Below are 12,868 nucleotides of genomic sequence, written 5' to 3'. Positions count from 1 at the left end.
TTGCTCGGACATACAGAAAGGGATGGATTACATACAGTGGACCCTTGTTATACACTGGGGTTTGGTTCCAAGATCTCCCATGGATAACAAAATCCGTGGATGCTCAAGTCCTATTAAATATGACATAGCAAAATGGTGTCCCTTATAAAAAATGGAAAATCAAGGTTTGATATTTGAAATTTATACTTTTTTTTGAACATTTTCAAACCTTGGGTGCTTGAATCCATGTATAAAAAATCCGTGTATAAGAAGGGCCGACTGTAATTACAGCTCATCCACTATTGACCTTCTCATCAGAAAGTTCTGCAAAGGCATTTGTAAACACCACATTCAGCTGAACAAGGTTAAGGGGCCTCCAGTGAGGTGGAGCTCAACAACCTTCTTCATTTGAAAAGGTCATTATAAGCATTCCTTGTCAACATGGGGAAGTCAGGAATGGAGGGGATCAGACTGGAGACCACATTTCTAGATTTGTGTGTATGCTTAGAAAACAATGTCTGAATAAAACTTACGTGCTACCCTTGATTTTTAGGCACAAGAAGCACTTGAATTATCTTTCATCATACTATAGTTTTTTGTGGGTTTTTCGGCTATGTTGCCATGTTCTAGAAGAGTTTATTCGTGATGTTTTGCCAGCAGCTGTGGCTGGCATCTTCAGAGAATGATACTGATTTCATCATACTGTTTGACAATGGAACACACTCCCTCAGAGTGTGGTGGAGTCTCCCTCCTTGGAGGTCTTCAAGCAGAGGATGGATGGCCATCTGTTGGGGATGCTTTGATTGAGAGTTCCTGCATGGCAAGGGGTTGGACTGGATGGCCCTTTTGGTCTCTTCCAACTCTATGATTTTATGATTCTATATTAAATTTATTTTCTACCGACTAGCTAGCTTAAAAACCTGCTTAGGAAATTAGAGTTTGTCTAATCTACAAAGAGACTTAGGGGTGAAACAGATGGGCAAAATAAAGCAGTTTCCAGGTGCTTTGAAGGCCGGGCATTTAGAAGACACATGCCTTGAAAGCAGCTGGAAACCGGACTAAAGCTGAGCTCTGGGGCTAAAAAAATGTAGCAAAAGAAGCCAGGATATTCCAACTTAGCTCAGAAAATGTACATTTTCACTGCTGCCTATGAACACCCCAATGTGAATGTGGGGCTGCAGCAAACCAAACAAATGAAAGTGTAACTCAAATGGATGTAATTATAATATACACAAACCAGACAGGATAACAGGGGGCAGGACATGAAGGAGACATGTATGGGGGCCTTCAAGATTGTGGTTTGCCATTGTATCACTTGCACACCGATGCACCAATTCCCTCAACTGACAGAAGATTGCACGTGCGATTGAGTGGCTGATCAAAGGAACATCCATGCAATGGGATGGCATCTGGGTAGACGTGGGAGGTACTTTGAGGTTGCAGGCAGTGTGTTTGTGTGACAGTGTGCATGAATGGTGAGGAGGCAACCACCCCAGTGGCACGGCTTGATACCGCACTGTGCAGTCAGTGTGCTTTTTTTGGCCCTCTTTGAGAGCAGGCTGTGTGGGCAGTGGGGATTTGACCCACTTTGGAGGAAAACAGGATCAAGCCACTTTTTCCTGTCTGTCTCTTGTGGGCCTCAGGCCAACAAAGGAAATTCCAGTTATTTGTCTATCCTGTGTGTCAGCCACATATTACGTTCAATTTTGTGCTTACATCACAATCTTAATGCCTTGGCACCTGTGAAAGTTGTAGTTGTTCTTTTTGCTCATCCTAGCACCAGCTTTGATATCTTTAATTTTCCAAACATATTTATTGGCCATAAATATATTCAGGATTTGTGTGTATGTGTGTATGACAATATATATATATATATTGTATTTTCAAGGTGGTAGGAAGGCATAGGCAGCTTTGTCATGCATGACTTGCCACATATTTGTCTACTTAGAAGTGTATTTTCTAATATTGCCATCTATAATTCCTTTGCACACATTTGTAAAGCCATTAACAGAATTGGAGCAGGCTACATTTACAACATTTGGATTTCTAGTGTGATAAGTAGATGATCAAACTGTATTAAGGATAGATTTCAACTCTATATTGCATTTCTAAACTAGCTCCATAACTGGATATCTTTTTTTAAAAAAATAATTGTAATCATTTATTTATATAGCGCCATTGATGTATATGGCACCTTACAACAGGATAAAACATTTATAACTACTACATCAGTATAAAATACTAAAATACAATATCTTTAAACAATCATATTGATTAGTGAAACAGCACTACTATAAAGTGCCATGTTATAATATTAAATTCACAGTAGGGGGGAAAACCCTGAGTCTATTAGCTCTTCATAATAACTGTGCAGTACTAATTATTATTCCAGAACATGCTGTTTTTGCCATACTGTCCCAATGCTATTTTTAAATAGCTCTTTTTTACCAATTCCTCTGACAGGTTACTCACAAGTGGAATTTTCCCTCATGTTCCTTGAATTTCTGAGAAATGAATTTCTCATTTTAGCCCTTAGAAATTTCGGTCCCCCCACGACCAACTGAAACAAAAGCAAGGGTTCAGGCAAAGATTAACAGTAGCATCCAAAGTTTTGCTCAGTATTATGTCACAGAAGATGGTGCTTATTCCTCTCCATTTTCCAAGACAGCCTTGCATTTGAGAATTTAAAAAATGATCTGTGCTAACTCAAGGGTTGCCTACACAGGTGGAAAAAATTAGCAATCATGTTGTTACCTGTCCTGTAGGAACACACAATGTATACCCAGTCTCACAGTAAAAGAGCTTCTTCTGGGCATCAATACAGATTTTAAAAACTCAGTTTTTATTCTGCAGTATTAGGGGGGGAAATCAGGGTTTTTAAACATGTGTGTCAGGATCAGGGTGGGCTCAGGGAGGGTGGAGTAATTGGAAGGCAGGACTAGTCAGGCAAGCCTGGTGTGTGTCACCCTTTTAAAAAATTATTATTATAATCACCACCACCAGTTCCACCATCAATGTTCAAGACATAGCAACCAAAGGCTAGCAGGGCTCCTGAAATGAAAGTGTATTTAGTATTTTATAAACTTTTTTTACATGCAGTCATTACTCCATATTTGTAGAGGTGGGAGTGCCTGGCCTTATGCACACTGCCTCCTTCATTTGGATGGGGAAGAGGAAGAGGGTAGACCAGTCTACCATCAACTCTGATACACCACGAGGAATAAACCTGTCCATCTCCTTTGCTGTGATTGCTGACAACAGAGCACTTTACCCTGGTTGCTATCCCCTCCCAACCAAGTCAAGCCATGAGATCAATAGTGAGATTGGGCTACTGCCTCACTGTTGCTTGGTTCTGGAGCAACTTCGTCCATGAGGCTGTGCCAGGGAAGGGGAGGTGGCAGTGGCAACCAAGGGGAAGTGCTCCATTGCTGGCAATTTCAGCAAACCAAACGGACAGTTTTCATTGTGTGTGTGTGTGTGTGTGAGTGAGTGAAGATTTAAACAACACAGTTTTAAAATAAATCAACAGATAATCTGACAGTGGGGCAAGAGACATTTAGACTTACCTCATTTACTCATGGTCACTCATTGCGACACAAAGGGATTGGATGGGGGAAGCAACCATTATATTGCAAGCTGGCAAGATTGACAGGCAAACAATAAGGCTATTGGTGGATAGGTTTTGGCAAGCTGGGGGGGGGGAAAACAAGTGCATCCTTTCTGTACCGATTTGAATCTGAACATAGTAAATGTGAGGCAGTCAGTACTACCTGAGTCCATTTTATTTCGACTGATGTGACACTAATGTCATCACTGTAGACCAGGAAAATGTGAGGTGACTCATTTGTTTCACCCTTGTAGACAACCCCCACAGATCAAAAGGCAGCCTTGTGTTTTAGAACATTAGTAACAGATATGAACTGACTCGGACAACAATCCCACCAGCCCAGTGTTTCTGTTCCCATAGTGGCCATCAGATATCTATGGGAAGCCCAGAAATAGAGCATGAGTGAGATATCAGCCTTCTGCTTTTGCTCTCTGGCAACCAGGCCAGGTCAGGACTGTCCCGGGTGCTGAGATTTCAAGGCCAAAAATTTCAAGGCTAGCCCAAGGGAGAGAAGGGCAGCTAGCTTAAGGAAAACAGTAACATCTCACTTGAGCTGGCTGCTGCATTCTGCCTTGTAGTTGCTATTGCTGACATTTTCCAATACATCTCCCTCTATGTATTGCTGCACTGTTTAATCAAGTCTACCAGGCATTTAAGTTTGGTTTAAGGACATAAGTGGATAATATGTTATTACAGCATTAAAAGATATTACGTATTTTAAATGTTTATTGACATCAATAATGGTGCTCTTTCAAAATGTGATAAAATAGTTCACTGGGTTTCCACTGTGTTCTTAAGAAATGTGTCTGGCTTTTAAAATAATATCTTGTTGCTTTTCATCCTCTACTAGAGTGCATGAACTAGAGCCAGTGAGGTCTAGAATCTTGAAACAGAATTCTGGGGGACCAGCATTTGAATCTGTGCTCTGTCATGAAAACCCACTGAGTGACTTTGAGCAATTCACACTCTCTCAGCCTCAGATGAAGGCAATGGCAAACCTTCTCTAAAAATGTTTCCAGGAAAACCCTCTGATAGGCTTGCCATAAGTTGAGATTAACTTGAAGGACGATAACAACAACAGAGTTCATAAATTCACATCTTCAAGTAAACAATATATAATAATAATAAATAAAGCTTTATTATATAATGATCTCTACAGTTTACATAACCCTAGATGAAGGATAATTTTAAACATATCCCATTTTCTGATCAATATGAGCTAAATTTACAAATTATGACTCTCCACTAGAACAAGAGTCTGTTCTCAGACTTTTTTCCCAGCTCCCTGTATTTTCTGCAGAGTATATCTGAGCAACAAGCATCCAGTTTTCTTAGTCTGAAAATATGAGTAGGGATTTTATTTTTGTATTAAAATGTTTTCTTACACACCCCAACACTAGTGAATGTGTTTAAATACCTGGTAAATATTTATCTTTCAAAAGATTAACACGTGTAAAAAGAATTTTACATCTATCTCACTGAAAACCATGATGAAATAGGTCTCCAGGAAGGAAAATATAGCCATGAGACTCTATAGCACCTTACCCCAACCTGGTACTCTCAAGATGCTTTTAATTATCAGCTGACACTATCTCTGGCCATTGGCTGTGATGTCTCAGACTAAGAGGGATTCTGTTATAATATCTTCCCTGCATAGTGTTGTCTGCTATAGACTACTAACCAAGATAATCAATTTAGGTCAACATTCCTTCCTTGAATATAAATCGCACTGGGAGGAAGGCCTTCATTGGTCATGGGAGGAATTCTTCTCAATACAAATAGCATTAAAGGAGCCATTTTTATTAAGGTAGGGGAAGAGTGCCAGTGTGGTGTCATGTTTTGAGTGTTTGACTGCATCTCTGAAGAACAGAATTCAAATTCTTGCTCAGGCATGAGCACCTGGTGGGTTAACTTGGGTATGTCACACTCTCTCAGCCTCAAAGAGGCACTGGCAAACCACCATGTTGGAAATGACTTGAAAACACAAAACAACAAAAGGGGATGAAAGTGTTAAATTCTAATAGTAAGTTGCCTGTTATTTTCTTTTAGGCCAAAACTAACAGCTATTTACATTTTTTAATAAAACAACAAGGTAAAATAGCAAGCACAAAAATACCTTATTGCTATGCCTACATTTTCTTCTCTCTTTTGCTACACTCTGCACACACAGGTAGGGAAAGGGAAGGAAGGGAAGGAGGGAGTGGAGACAGAAAGAAAGAGATGGTGAAGAGAGAGGCCACATTTTAGCCATTACTTTCTGAGCAAAGATTGGGAATGCAAAGGTTGTTGTTGTGTGTCTTCAAGTCATTTCCAACTTATGGCAACCCCAAAGCAAACCTATTTTGAGTTTTGGGTTTGTTTGTTTGTTTTTTGCAAGATCTGTTCACAGGGGATTTGCTATTGCCATCCTCTGAAACTGAGAGTGTGTGACTTGCCCAAGTGGATTCCCATGGCCAAGTGATTTGAACCTTGGTCTCAAGTCGTAGTCCATTGCTCAAATCACTACACCTTGCTTGCTCAGTGCTAACCTATATCATGTACTAGTCATAACATGAGAATATTCCCTGTTCTGAACTTGCTCCTGGTACCTAATTAACCTCAGCCAGCAGGCATCTACTGCCAAAGTAGAGCTTCTCTCCACCTTGGTACAGTTGTGATTTGCATTGTTTCCATCCCTCCCACTGCTAAACCCAACTCAGATTGACAGGGCAAGGCACAAATATTAAATATTGTCTCCTTCTCCATTATGCTAGTGCTGCCTCCAGGCATGGAATAGCAGCTTCTCATGGGGACTTTCTTTTGGTGTCAGATATCAAAATCCCATATCCATAGGATGAAGAAGAATTCATCCCAAGGCTCTGATGTCTGTAAACCTGTTATCAGCTCACAGGTATTCCTCTCCAATACTTGTATTAAGAAGCTGAGAACCATTTAACTTAAGTAGTTATAAAGTCACCTTTCCACCACAAGGGCAATGTGAAATGTAATTAAGTTCTATAACAAGATAATGCAGCTAGATAATTGCTTAAATAAATAAACAAATATTAGAAAAGCCAAAAATAAACCAAAACCAGCAAATGCTGTTAACACACAAACAGTGCCACCTTAAGCATGTTTGCTTAGAAGCAAGTCTTTGTTGAATGTGGTTTTTTCTTGGGTGTGTTTAAAATTAAAGCAGTATTTGGGAGTCCCATGGGCCTTTGCTTGTTTGCATGGTAAACATGCATAGGTTAGCGCTGCAAAATAGCTCAAAACATTAAGAGAAACAGAGGTTTGAAAGACTGTGGGTGCACCTACAACGGTAGAAATAATGTGACTTGACACCACTTTAACTGCCATGGCTCTATTTTACAGAATCCTGGGATTTGTAGTTTGGCAAGGCACCAGCACTCTTTGGCAGAGAAAGATAAAGACCTTGTAAAATTACAAATCCCAGGATACCATAGGATAGAGCTATAGCACTTAAAAGTGGTGTTAAACTGCATTATTTCTACAGTGTAGACCCCAAAGGATCATATACAGGTACAGGTATTACAGGTTTTCTATAATTCAAACTGCTAAAGTGTGGTTGTCCTCAGTAATGAAAATATTTGGTATGCAGCAGCACAACCTATAAAGCCCCATTCTCAACAACAAGGGAACAAATGGTGACACATGACAGTGGGAGCGTTCCCTGTCAGTGTGTAGTGAATCTACTCTGATTTAATAATCTGAACATTAAAGAGATATAATTCAAGATGTTAAACCCAATCCCTGAAATAGATCCAGCGCCCTGGAGAGCTCTAACAGTGTTATAGCTGTGGGGGAGAGGCAAAATGGAGGAAACATTGACCCCCCCCCCCCAAATAAAAAATATGCCCCCAATGGAATTTTCCATGAATGTTCCAATTTCAAGCATTGCAGTGAGAGACACAGTCTCCTGCTGATATAGCTTACAGCACCTGGTATCCCTTGGCAGTCTCCCATCCAAGTACTATTCAGAGCTGACTCTGCTTAACTTCCACGATCAGATGGGATTTGGTGCCTTTAGAGTGTTTAGGCCCCAGCAGCCATAAAAATATTTTAACTGAAAAGGTCATTACTTAGCAAACAAATAAACAAACAAAAACAAAAAAGCCTCTTTAATGTGGAAAAAAATTGCAGGGCTGTTCCACATATTTCTAGATCTCTTCATCCTGAAAGAGCAATAAAACAAAACCCAAAAGAATAACCTGAAAAGCATTTGGAAGTGATGCATTGTTGCTTCCGTTAACCCAAAATGGCTCCTGGAAAAATGTACTGTTGCCTTCCAGAGCTCTGAAGGAACACAAAATGGGTATATATGGCTCTCCAGGGTCTAGAGCACACTTAGCCCTGTTTTAAGGATCTGCATTTCTAGATTATACACTATACTTTCATACATCACACAGAAACCATTGTTGGGAAGTTTAATTTAAAAATTTACACAAGAGTTTCACACAGCAATTTAGAAATGAAACAGCCATCTTAATAGAAGTGTAAAAGAAATCAGAAATGTAATTGAGAAACAAATAAAAACTGGATGCCAGGATAGTCTGTAAATGTTTCAGCCTTGCAAGTATTGAAATGTTGATTTAATTACTTTCTCAAACATCATTGGCCAAGGAATACTTAGACATTTCCTTTTGACAAGTGATTAAAAGGTTGCCCAAAAATGGTAACATGCTATCAGATGGTAATGCACCTGGCATAAAGAGTGGTATTTAACAGACTTGAGGAAATGGAGGCTGTGCAGCTTCATGACTAACAAACCTCGCCTACAAGCAGGCAACTTCAGTGAGATTGCTGGAATCTTTGCATCTCCAAGACTCCAAGCTGGAAGCATGCTTTATTTATTTTTTTAAAATAATCTTGTTACTAAAATAAGAAATGCAGGCGAGATTCTCTAGGTTCTGTTTGGGAAATAAAGTCACAGCAGATATTGGAGAATATGTACAGTTAAGACACAAGCACAGAATGTTCAAAGTATTATGAACATTCTGGAGAGAACTACACTGATCAGCTGTGCTGAAGTGGAAAGGTCATTATTCTTAAATTAGAGAGAAGACAACAAAGATCACTGCTCAATCAAGACCTTTTCTAATACAGCAGTAGAAGTAAAGCAGGATTTCTGTTAATGACTAAGAGTTTAGAATTTCTTTCTTGGAAGAATTAGAAAAGCTGTATCCTTGGAAACACTGGAGGTGGCTTAAAACATCCAGAAAAGCCTTTATAGCTCCACATAAAGATTTTGCTGTACTATTTATTAAAGTGCTGTTTTACACCAAACTAGCAATTTGCCTACATGTGGGCAAATATTTAAACCCTACTCAAAAAAGTATTAATACTTATTTCTGCTGTACAATTCAAGGTAACATGTACTAGAGAATTTCGAAATGGAGTACCTATGTATAACTGTTACCACATAGCAGTATATCAGTGTAATGCAACTGTGGTTTATACCTACAAATTAGGGCATTACTGCAATTAGGAGAACAAAGAATACTTTTTGATTACCTATTTGGGGCTTATTGGTTTCATGTCAGCATCCAGGAAAAAAAGAGCACTGCAGACTTTTACATCCACACGTGGATGTTGCACACACACACACACACACACAAACCCTCAATGTAGTATATGAATCAAAGTATTTTGTTGGTTTAATGTGTATATTTTAATTCACACATACATGTATATTCATATTTTAACCTGAAACTGTGATGGGTCAGGTGGGGGAAGAAGAAACGGCGCCTTGGGGTGGACTCTGTCAGAGGGCATGGTACAATGAACTTGTACGCCCTTCCTCCTCATCCTCCCTGAGGCAGAGGCAGCTGCTCCAGGTGCCCTCCTTGCCTTTCTCTTCTCCTCCAAGACAGAAAAAGTTTGGGAAGTAAAGAAGAAGAAGAAGGGACCAGGGCCTTCAAGTCTTGCTTCTTACAGCCTTGAGCAACTCTCACGTCTCCCTGGGGGGTGGGGGGGGTCCCACCTCACAGTTTGAGAACCTTTGCTTTGTTTGAATTGTAGTGTATTGTTATACAGTGGAACCTTGCCATACACGGGGGATCCGTTCCAGATCCCGCCGCGTATGGCGATTTCCGCCTATGCTCAAGCCCCATTGTAAACAATGGGGCTTGTGCACGGCGGCACGGAGGTGCGCGGGGCACAACGGGCGCGTGCTCCCATTCAACTGAATGGGACGCGCCGCCCCGTGCGCGCCCAGCGGCTTGAGCGCGTACGCTCAAAGCCGCTTAAAAAAAGTCAGTGTATGCGGAGGCCCCACTGTAGTTATTGTTATTAATTTTGGGTTTGCAGTGGCTGGGTAGATGGGTTTATGGGAGATTTTATTGTATTTATATTTTAATGTTGTAAGCTGCCTTGATCTCATTGGAGAGATGGGGTATAAATATCATTATCATCATCATCATCTGCAGAAACATTGCTTGTATAATAGCACCTTACCTCATAGATTAGAGTCGTAATGTTATTTTAAAATATAATGGAAACTGCAGGGCTGAATTATGGATGTTAAGTGTGACTGCTCACATCTCAGGAAACTCACTAGAACAATGGTTCTCAAATGCTGGCTTGCCAACATCTTTGGACTTCAATTTCCGAAAGCCCTCACAAATGGCCATGTCAGCTGTGGCTTCTGGGAGGTTTTTGGGTTTTTTAATTATTGTAATTTGCAAATTCATTAACCACAAACATAATAAAATTAAGCAAACAGAATAACAAATGGGAGGTAATCATCAATAAGAGGGTGAGCAATTATTAATGTTTGTCATATTTCATAGTTCAGTACTAAAGAAAGAGCAAGTCCTAAGGCCAGTTGATGAGGAGATGGGTGTGCAAAAGAGGCTCCACTGAAATTCACACAGAATATGAAGGGAAACCATTACTGAATAAATTATTCACTGGGGATAAATTCTTTAGCTGCTTTTATATCATGCAATAATTTCTCCATGAGATTTTCCCACACTAATCAACTACAGATGAATTACCTCCCATCCTATTTTTAACTATTATCTTAGAGACATTCACCAAGTAAAAAATGGTAACATCTTTGTGCTTTAAAGGTTTACCTATTGCCAATAAACAGAGTCGTAAAAGATCCCTACAATAGTTCACTTTTTGCTTCATGATAGTTGCAATTTGAGACTGTAAGTTATGAATGGCAGGACATTCTGGCACATAGATAGGAACTGCAACTTCACCAACATGCTGGCCCAACATTTTTATCTATTCTAACCACAGAGGAGTGAGATACCATTTATAGTTAAGGACATTTTCCCAAGTAAGAGCAAATCCAGATCTAAAAAGGGGGAAGACCAGATGCAAAACTAATCACTATCTGAGATGTTACTCCTGACATCATCCCCATATAATGTACTTGCCAATCAACTATAAATTTTCATGTCATGTCCTTTAAATGAGTTTCTGCACTTAGTGTTTCACAGTGTCAGAGAAGTGTCAGAGAATGAGGTGAATCATTCTTATATAAAAGATTTTTAGAGACATTAGAAACTTTCTCTATTACATGTCATTTTATACTTATCCCTTCAAGTTGCTTGGTCAAATCATCTTTATTTTTAGGTCTCCTTCTTGAGAATAAATCTATTATTCTGAATATAGCTTTTCCTCCCCATCCTGAATATTGATCTGCTTTAGCATGAAAATAGAAATTAGTAGGAGATAGATAGAGGACAATACATGGTGGCCAAGAAGCCAATAGAGTTGTTTCTAGACAAGGAGAGAATGCCTCAAGAAAATTGAAATTCTGCCTAGTGTTTTATTCCCCATATGAGCCTGCCAGAGTTCCAAGATCTACAGAGGATGGCTTTCTTTTAGTCCTGCCACCATCACAGGTTTACCTGATAAGTGCACAAGAAAGAGCCTTCTCAGACTGCTCCCACACATAGCAATGAAATAAATAATACTAATATTTCTAGAAATACCATAGTATAGAAATATTATAGTAAAAACCAAGGGGAATTTCTGTACTAGAAATCCAAAGGAAATCCAAAACACCAAGGAGGAGTTTCACTGAACTTCCAGAGAAATCCATTTATCTGTAGAATGCATCCAATGATTTGAACAAGTTGATTCAACTGAAAGGCAGAATAATAGAATTCAGTATCAGAAACTGCCAGAGCACCTTTGACTGAAAATATGTATCAAACTATTTTAACAAAACTAGGCTTGTTACCTTAAAAATACAAAAATGTATAATATTTTGCTTTTCTGAAACTTTTGTTTGCGATCAGAGACAAACCGCAAAGATTATAGTAAATGGGGATAGAACAAAGACATTAAGAGTAAACATCAGTAAGATGTTTATATTAACATCAGAAATATTATTCAACAATATCATAAAAGATTTAAATATTGGTGGGGTTAAAATCAAAGGGGACCAATATGTAGTAACAGCCTTTGCAGATGACATAGCGGTAACAATAGAAAAAAACTCTTAAGCAATATAAATAATTTAATAGAACAGTTATGAAAATTTGAGAAAATATCTGGATTAAAGATAAAAAAAGAAAAGATAAATATAATAACAAAATAATATGAGAGATGAGGAGGAAAAAGAATTTTAAAAGAGGAGTGGATTCAACATAAGCAAAAATCAAGATATTCTGGAATAACATTAACAAATAAAAATTTGGACCTCTTCAATAATGATTACAAAATGAAATAGAACAAGATAAAAAGAGATTTAAACAACTGGAAAGACTTAAACTTGACATTGTTAGGAAGAATATCAGTAGTTAAAATGAATGTCCTGCCCAAGTGAATCTTCTTATTTCAAATTATACCTGTAATCAGAAAAGACAGTATATTCAGAAGTTAGTAAAAGGAGTTACCTGATTATATTTGAGCAGGGGGAAAACAGAATAAAACAAAAGTATATGCAAGATGCTACAGACAGAGAGGGTTTAGCCATGCCGAATCTAAAATTGTATTATGAATCTTGTTGCTTGGTATGGCTAAAAGACTGGGTAAATCTAAAAATAATAATAAATTGTTAAATTTAGAAGGTTCTGAACTGAGGTTTGGGATCCATGATTACTTATTCTGTGAGAAATAACAAATCAACAGGAACTTTAACAACCATTGTACAGTATTCTTTATATCAGTTCTGGAAGAAATATAGAAAAAGAATATGTTCTAAAATCCCAACTTGGGATCAACACATGAAGCCCTTTTTAGATCAGACCCAGAAAGAAAAGAAAAATAGATAACTTATAAAGATATATTAGAGTTGATAAATGGTAAATTTTTAAT

The sequence above is a fragment of the Sceloporus undulatus genome, chromosome 1 (genome assembly GCF_019175285.1).
Source record: "Sceloporus undulatus isolate JIND9_A2432 ecotype Alabama chromosome 1, SceUnd_v1.1, whole genome shotgun sequence".
Classification (NCBI taxonomy): Eukaryota; Metazoa; Chordata; class Lepidosauria; order Squamata; family Phrynosomatidae; genus Sceloporus; species Sceloporus undulatus.
Note: the sequence above shows the minus strand (reverse complement) of the source record.